Genomic DNA, 9,182 nt, shown 5'->3' with positions numbered 1-9,182 from the left:
AGCGACTTCAGGATTAAACTCTTACTGTGTTCTCTCCAGCAGGTACGATCACCCCCGTCCTCCTCTATTAGCCCCTCTCTCTATTTAGCTACTCATCCCACAGTTCCTCCAAGACATTTTACCTTTTTTTTTCCTTTGTCAAGCTCCCCACCCCACCCTTTTTAGCTACGGGGGTGCGGTAAGAGATAAACTAAACAGGGCCCACAGAACACCTAGCCTCTTAAACAATGTTTGTACATAATTAATAGAACACTTAAGGTGTTATTTAAGGCATTCTTTTAAAAATGTAACATTTACACCAAATATAAAATGGTATAAAAGTAACATCCATCATTCAAATGTTTCCAGGTCTGGGATGCACCCATGTGCTTTTATCTGCTAGTCCTTAGATAAAGAATAAATGCAAGTATACAAATGTGTTCTTGATGAAAAAGATTATAAAGGAAAGTTTTTGCATAAAAGAAAAAAGGGCATGGCTTGTAAAATATTCTGTCTTACAGGAGAAGGGCTATGTTAGACGCAGCACTGAAGAGGCCAAATGTTGACAGGATAAAGTTTGTTGACAAGGGGAAAGCCATGGAGGACGTGAAAGGAATACATCTTGTGTGATTTAGATTCAATGTGGCTGACCATAGCCTTAAAATACTGTTTGCAGCATTTTCTAAAATATTCATCATTGATGCATAGAATTAAAATCCGAACCTCTGTCACAGCACCAAAGTTGTAAAAGCGCATGTTATTATAACATCTCCTCCTAACTACTTTTATCTAATTAATGATTAAACTTTTTAGTTAGCTCCAGCCAACTCCAGACCTGACTTCGTTGAAGTGTCTCAGAATATAAGTTCTATATTGAGGTGATCTTTGTGTTTCCTGCCTTTAAGCATGTTCGCATTGTTTAAGATTGATCAAAGCTATGTGCTTATTTTGTAGGTGTTAAGTGATCACATATTGCCAATAATTAAATCCAATCTATATTGTGTTATTTAAAGAGATTCTATTTCAACCAGATATTATAAGCCTTGGCATCCTTGAGAGGCATCTAAAAAATTCAAAAGTTTCATTTAGTAGACATAACAACTGAGTAGGCTTTTGGATTATATTAAAGATACGGTCAGATGCCCGGCCTGGTGCGCCCAGTCCCAGTCCACACTTGTGCCAAGGGACACTGCAGCCATGTCCAGACCAGAATGCAGCCCCCACTCCAGCCCCGCACTCACCAGTGGGAACCCCAACCCAGCCAGGGTGTCTCCTTAGCTCCCCAACCGGGTCTGTTCCCAGTCATAGATCGCAGGCATACCAGTGGTTGCTCTGACCCAGCTTGGCATAGCCCCTCACCTGTCTTGACCTTTGCCCTCAGCCTGATTTCTGCTCTTACTCATGAGCTAAGATTTGCTCTGCCCTATCCGGTCCGCCCATTTCCATAACCAATCCTTACATTAGCGAGTCATTGGAGCTACTTTGCCCAGCTTGCCCAACTCCCAGGCCTAGACAATGTGATCATCAGTGAGAGTTGTAACCCCAGTAGGGGAGTTTTCCAAGTTCCCCACTTGACCCACGCTCCCTGACCCAGATCTCACACGCCATGTATTGCCTCAGCTCAGGGGCCGGGGGCAGCCAGGACAGTGGGCCCCCGCCCAGCAGGCGGCGCCCAGTGAGAGCCGACATGAACCCATTCACTTCTGGAGGGTGGTCATGGGGTGCCTTCTTGCCTTCATCTTGGCACTGCTTTGTGGGGTTGCCACAAATGTACGCACCATAAAGACGACCATTGTTAAGGAAAAACCCATCCCTGAGCCCTAATGGAATGGCCAGTGGCCTCCAGACCCCTGAGCATCTGTGGAGGAGAGCCAGTGGAGGAGACAACCGCGCTGAAGGCTGTCCACACACCACACACAGGGGTCCTTCCCTCACCAATTCCTGCTGGTGGGAGCAGCTGCTCTCCCAAAATAAATCTCTGAGACCTCACGGCTTTGTCTCTCAGACCCTACCAACTGACAGCAGGCCACAGTGGCCCGTGCCTGTGGGCGGCAGGGGTGACACCCAACATCCCTGAAGGGCACGTGTGTGACATTTCCCTAAAATGTGTCCCCGGGCTTGGCGTCTTCTCCCCCTTTCCAAATCCAAATGGCTAATCTAATGCCTCCCCTTCCATTTAGGAGTGGCTGTAAGTGCTGGGACAGAGGATGGGGGCTCTCGACCCCTGGATGGGGCACAAGCGTGGCTGCCACCACTACCCTGGCCTGGGTGGGAGCAGACAGCCAGGCTGAGAGGCCACAAATGGGGTTTTAAGCCACATTGAGTGTATATCAAAGGCAAAACAACAAATACTGCATTCCTCTGATTTCACTGTGTTAGACACCTGCAGAAGCTGGGGCTTAGCTGGACCAATGCCAGGAGCAGGGGGGCTCCAGGGGTATCCCATGTGAATGGCAAGGGCTCTAGCAGCGGGGGATTCTCTCCCAACCCATGTGCACTAGCAGGATGTGGCAATTAGGAGTGAAGTGAGGACTGTCATCCAGGCACTGCCCCATGGGATGCGACAGCCCAAGTGGCGTTGAAGCACTGAATGTCGAGCACTCAGCCTCCTGAACCTTGTGCGATGCTGAGTGTCAGGGGTGTGGGGAAACCGCAGTCCTCAGGCACTGCTTGTGGCAGGATGAGAGGGGGCAGCAGTCGGTCACTTCTCCAAAGAGCGAACTCAGTGTGAGCGCCTGGCCCCAGCCTTCCATGAAGCAGCGTGCTTACACGCACACAAACATGTGCACGTGTGTGCATATCACACATGGGCGCATGCAGACGTGCAGGTGTGGACCTTTGCTGGAGACCAGCTCTGGCCCCGTTGGAAGCTTGAGAAGGGTGTGTGGAGTCGGCGAGGAGAGACACGCACAGTGCCACCTGGTGCCCTCCCTCAACAGCTCAGGAAGCTCTGCTTTTCCTTTGCTCAGACACATCACACGGCTCTCCACACGTGTTTCATTGTGCTACTTTTAACTTCATGACTAAGCCGGCAGGCACAGATGTTTGATTATTTTATTTTTCACTTCATGGTCAGCCAGGTGCTCTTAAAGATAATTCTGTAAGTTACTATAATCATTTTTCTTCAAAGCAAGCCATTATTCATTTTTCAATCATAGCCATTGGGCGACAGCCAGGACTCCAAGCCAAGGCACATGTAATTACCTATTTACTCATCAGTAATACATTCCCACCACATTTCTATTTCCATAACTGATCTATCACTTAATGAGAGAAATACATCAAAAGGGAAAAAAATCACGAAGATCCAAGACAAAAGTTTCAAATATGTACATAAATTCTCACAAATTGCTAAAGGCCCACTCACCAAGACATTAATGTTGAAGGGCAGCCCCCAAAACTCATAACACTAGCATGTCTGGAGTAGTTTTAATTATTTGCTTAATTCTTTTTATTTCAGGATTTATCTTGATCTGCTCAAAAATGAAACTGTTGCTCTGATACATCTGGCCACTCTTCATTCCAAGAAATAAATAAAGCAAGAATGTGTTGAAGGACAGCCTCCCAAAAAAGCCAGGCCATCAAATGTCCGAAGACCCCAAATCTCAGACTGGGAATTTGGCAGGAAGCAAACTCCCTGCTGAGGGTGTGGCTCACTTTATTGACGAAGTGTGCCTTGAGGGGTGTGAGGCATCTGCATTATCGTCTTCCTCTTCCTTTTGTGGCCTGAACTGCTGGGGCTGTGCACGGGTGTGGAGGACACAAAGGTGTGAAGAGAGCAGCTCCCCTGCAGGCAAGGCCGCAAGGAATGTCCCACTGCATGGCAAGGCCTGGCAGATCTCTGCAGCCATCTGAAGGCGGTTCCACCTCCCTTTGCAAGGACATGGGACCACGCTGGTAAAGAATTCTGCAATCTATTTAGGCCTTGTCTGCCACTGTGGAGTTGGTCTTTACTATCAATGTGAGCTTGGAAGTTGATGTTGCTGATAGTCTTGACAAAGGGCCTTTTACTGTTCCTGCTGTCTCTGTCTCTGTTGCCCCCATTAACCATCCTTGATCTTCAGGTTTCCCCTTTCTTGTGATGCATTTCTTTCCTTAACGGATGCAAGATTTAGTTGTAGAAAGAGGATTGTAGTAGGAATGTGTTACTGATTGATATGCACGTCTATTGAGAACTTCTATTGAGAGCTTTAAGGTGAAACAAACAGCAGAATTATCCTTGGAAACACCCACTTGACCATGACGTAAAAAGTCTGTGCCAGGGCTTGTGACTGCTTCTGTGTAAACAAAGGGGACCGCTTCCTTGCATTGTCCATTCTGATCCTGACATTGTAGTGGTCCGTTTCTGTCCCGGTTATGCCTGCTCCACACACCCTCCCCGAGTTCCCACAGGTCGCCGCAAGACTGCCTGTTCCGGCCTGTTCTCATACCAGCCTATCTTTCTCTTATAAGAGATTCATTGGTTTTATTTGAAAGAAACAGATACAGAGAGGGAGGGGAGAGATCTTCCACCACTGATTAACTGCCCAGATGGCCACAACGGCTGCAGCCAGGACTTTCTTCCAATTCTCCCACACGGGTGCAGGATCCCAGGCTTTCCCAGACCATTAACAGGGAGCTGGATGAGAAGTGGAGCTGCCGGGATTTGAACCCATGCCCATATGGGATGCTGGCAGTGCAGACAGAGGTTTGGCCTGAACACCATGGCACCAACCCTCTTAAAAGTGGAATTTTAAAACTTGATGGTGTCTGACTTACAGTTCATTTTTGCAGAGTTCATGCTTTTCATGACCTAAGACATCTTGGCCCAGTGTCGCAAAAGATTTTCCCTAAATTTTGCTTCTAGGGAGAGCAAAGCCGCCCAAGGCCAGGTTGCATAGGGGCAGCATCTGGGGCAGATCTGAATAGCCAAGCAGGGTCTCCAGGCACTCAGAAGATGGACTGGAGCTCAGATGCACAGTGAGGGACAGACCGGATCACAAGAGGGAAGCAGCATGGACTTCTTGCTGCTGCCAGATACTCCAGCCTGAGTGTGGCCAGGCCCCTCATCAGCACCTCAGCCACCTCTGGAGAACAGCACTGGCCAAGCATCCGCCCACAGCAGTGTCCCGGCCCAGGACACATGACCAAATCCAAGCAGAAGCAAGAACAAAAGTGACATCAGGCTCCGAGGAGCAGGTGCGTGTGTCTAGAACAGAGAGGAAACACGCAGACACTGTCCAGGATGAGCCAAGTGCTTGGCCCCTGTGGCCATGTGGGAGGCCCAGATGGAACTCCGGGCTCCTGGCCTCAACCTGGCCCCTCCCTAATGCTGTGGACATTTAGAGTGGACCAGAGAGTGGGTGGTCTCTCTTTCAAGTACGTATAAGTAAGTAACTAAAACTATTGAAAAGGGAAAACCTTACATGATGAAGCTATGAATAAAGGGAGACAATCCTTTATAGATGTGTTCCAGTCTGTTATTAAAAAGACACAAAAAAAATTATTAAACAATAGGACCTAGCACAATGATTCAATGGTTAAATCCTAACCTTGCAATCACCAGGATTCCTTGGGGCACCAGTTCTAATCCCAGCTGCTCCACTTCCCATCCAGCTCCCTGCCTGTGGCCTGGGAAAGCAGTGGAGGACGGCCCAGAGCCTTGGGACCCTGCACCCGTGTGGGAGACCTGGAAGAAGTTCATGACACTTGGTTTCAGATTAGCTCAGCTCTGGTCGTTGCAGCCATTTGGGGAGAAAATCAGTGGATGGAAGATATTTCCCTTTGTCTTTTCTTCTTTCTATAAATCTGACTTTCCAATAAAAGCAAATACTTTCTTATTTCTTTTTAATGTTATTAAACATCACATATTTGCAACAGGAAGCAGCTGCAGACTGGCAACAGGTCACCCGCAGCTCAACCAGCAGAGGGCAGGACGCCGGACAGCACTACACGCAGCTGCCAGCAGAGGGCGCAAAGATCCACGGCAGACTCCCGGCTAAGGCTAACCACAGACTGACGGGACACTGGGGGGACTGAGGGGACAGAGGAGGGACAGAGGGGACAGAGAGGACAGAGGAGGGACAGAGGGGACAGAGGAGGGACAGAGGAGGGACAGAGGAGGGACAGAGAGGACAGAGGAGGGACAGAGGGGACAGAGGAGGGACAGAGGGGACAGAGAGGACAGAGAGGACAGAGGACGGACAGAGGGAACAGAGGAGACAAAGGAGACAGGGGAGATCAAGGGGAGTGGGGTGGCTGAAGAGGAGGGAAGGAGGACTGAACGTGCTGAGGACAGAGGAAGGACTCCAGGAGCCGTGAGGATACTGTCTAGACTCAGAAAGCCTCGTTAATCCCTGGGCAGTTTGGCGGAGTCCCCGGCTGAGGCCATAGGACAAGTAACCCCGCTGCCGCACCCGTGGGGCCTGTCTGAGCCTCACGGAGGCCTTCCTGTACCCGACTTGGAGGACTGGCACTAGAGGCCTCCGGGGGATTGGGAGCTCCTAGGCTGGTCAAGTTTTCTCTTGTGAAGGTGTGAGAAGTGAAGGTGGAAGAGGCCGTGGCGTCCCCAGAGCTGGACGCAGGGAGGCATGAGGTGTTGGGAGCACTGCACGAGTGCCCTGCTCTAAAATAATGACTGGTTCAAGGCCAGGAGGCAGCAGGAAGACAGGAGGTCACAGGTGAGGCAGATCTGCCTCCTTTCCAAGGGCCTGGCCAGTCAGGTAGCACCCAGTGGACCCACGGGAATGCAAGTGATGGGAGTGAGAGCTGAAATTGCTATGGCAATAAGTATAGTTATTGTTATTTTACAGGCTAGCCTGTTTTTGCAATTTTTTGGAGCATAGAAAATGTAGCTGTTTTAGCCGCTTTTATAATTTTTAGCTAGAGGAATTAAGGATGCTTTTATTAAAGAAAAATGTTTTGAATGTTATATGGTGTGTATAAACTAAAATTGAAGTGTATGTGAGGTGGTCACAGAAGGTGGCTGGGAACTCGCATTTACTTTTAACATATTGGTTACTCATTACTATGTCAATTAATTCCATAATGATGTAAATTTTTGCTGATGGTATGTTGGAGCTTTTAATGGACTGGGATGATACTCTGCTGGCCCTGTCTTCAGACCAGAGAGGGTATACCTAAGAAGCCATTGAACTTGACTGGACAATAAGTTGCTGGACTCTATGTTTCGTATATGCTTGCAATGAGGGACTCTCAACTGAACTTGAGCTGTGGTTATGCAACAAGGTGGAGGAATCCACCATGGTGGGAGGGTTTGGGGAGGGGTGGGGAGAACGCAAGTACCTACGTAACTGTGTCACATAATACAATGTAATTAATGAAGTAAAAATAATAAAAAAAATCATACTTTACACATTAAAAAAATGTTTTTGATTATTGCTTTATTTATGGGGTTGCAGGGTCTATAGTTGTAGAGGGATTTAATATTTGCAATTTTTGTTTTTAGATTTATATTTTTTCCCTTGTAAACTATTTTCCCATTGAATAATGGGCAAGTTGTAGAAACAGAAATGTGGTAGGAATGTACTACTGATTAGCAGGTAATCGCATGTGCCTTGGCCTTGAAGTCCTGGCTGCCGCTCCATGGCTACTGTTGAAGAATGAATAATGGCTTGCTTTGAAGAATATGAATACAGTGTTTTAAAGAATTATCTCTGGGGACACCTGCTTAGCCTTGAAGTGTGGACAGAGTGACCAAATGTCTGTATATGCCCCCTTAGTCTTGAACTAAAAATAGAATAATTAGTTGCTTGTGCAGAAGCTTGTGAGGTTTTGAGTAAATAAAAAGGACAGCTTTTCTTGGGCTGTTGTGAGAGCGCACCAAGTGTCTGTGTCTTTCTTTATCGCCGACTCCACACTCTTCCCGAGCTCCGAACTCTCGGCTGGAGCTGGACTCCGGCAATGAGGGATTGAGGGGCTGGACTGCCAGAGCGCACCTACGCTGCCCGCGGTGCTTCTGAGAAGCCTTGGACCCCTGCAAAGCCCCCTCAGCGCTGGGGGACACTGCGGGCGGGACCACAGCAGCAGCAGGGAACCTCGGAGAGCCCTGAGAAGGCAAAGTTGCAGTCCACGCCCCCCAGAGGCTGTGCATGCCGCCAGAAGCCGGAGGACGGCGCCCGGCTGTGCAGGTGGCACCTGCGGCTGCAGACACCCAGGGCTCAGGAGAAAAGGGGGGCCAAGTAACGTGCCCGGAGAAACAGATGTGCCGCAAGCCCTGAAGTGCAGTAGAAACTTTGTCAACCAAACCCTGATGGAGCTTGTGGCCAGAAGCCAGGCCTTGTTTACGGGTCGAAGGAAGGCCTCCAGAGACCCTGTTGCTGCCAGCATCCCGGACAGGCGCCAGTTCAAATCCTGGCTGCTCCACTCTGAGTTCACCTTCCTGCTAGTGCACCTGGAAGGCAATGGAAGACAGACCAAGTGTTTGGGCCCCTGCACCACGTGGGGTGAAATTCTAGGTTCCTGGGCCAGGCACAATGGCCTAGCGGCTAAATACTCACCTTCCATCTGCCAGGATCCTGTATGGGTGCCTGTTGTAATTCTGGCAGCCCTGCTTCCCATCCAGCTCCCTGCTTGTGGCCTGGGAAAGCAGTGGAGGACGGCCCAAAGCCTTAGGACCCTGCACCCATGTGGGAGACCTGGCTCCTGGCTTCAGATCAGCTCAGCACCAGCTGTTGTGGCCACTTGGGAAATGAACCAGCAAATGGAAAATCTCTCTCTCCCCCTCTCTCTCTTTCCTTTTTTCTATAAATCTGCCTTTCAAAAAAAACAAATAAAAATGTTTTTTTAAGATACCAAGAATACAAAATGATTACAAATGTGACAGACATTGACCCAACTATACCAATATATATTTTTTAGTACAGACAGCCCGACTGTACCAACTGAAACACAGAGACAGGCAGAAAGGATAGAAAGCCCAGATTCCAACATACGCCGCCTACAGGAGGCCCAGTGTGTATAAATATCAAGACAATGCGGTAAGAGGCAAAGAAAACGTCAGAAAGCTAGGACCCCCCAAACGCCACGCAGGAGGAAGCCCGAGTGCCCTAGGAACCTCAGACAAGGCCGACTCACAGCAAGGGAAGCCATCGGGATGAGAAGGCAGGGTGCAAACACATCTTCTCCAAACCCAGGGACCACCCTGGCATAGGTGCCGCAGCCCACGGGGCAAGAACAGGCAGGATGTCAACCCACTGGCACCA

This window comes from Ochotona princeps, chromosome 9 (genome assembly GCF_030435755.1).
Source record: "Ochotona princeps isolate mOchPri1 chromosome 9, mOchPri1.hap1, whole genome shotgun sequence".
NCBI classification, from domain to species: Eukaryota; Metazoa; Chordata; class Mammalia; order Lagomorpha; family Ochotonidae; genus Ochotona; species Ochotona princeps.
The sequence above is the reverse complement of the archived record's forward strand: the minus strand, read 5'-3'. Positions refer to the sequence as shown.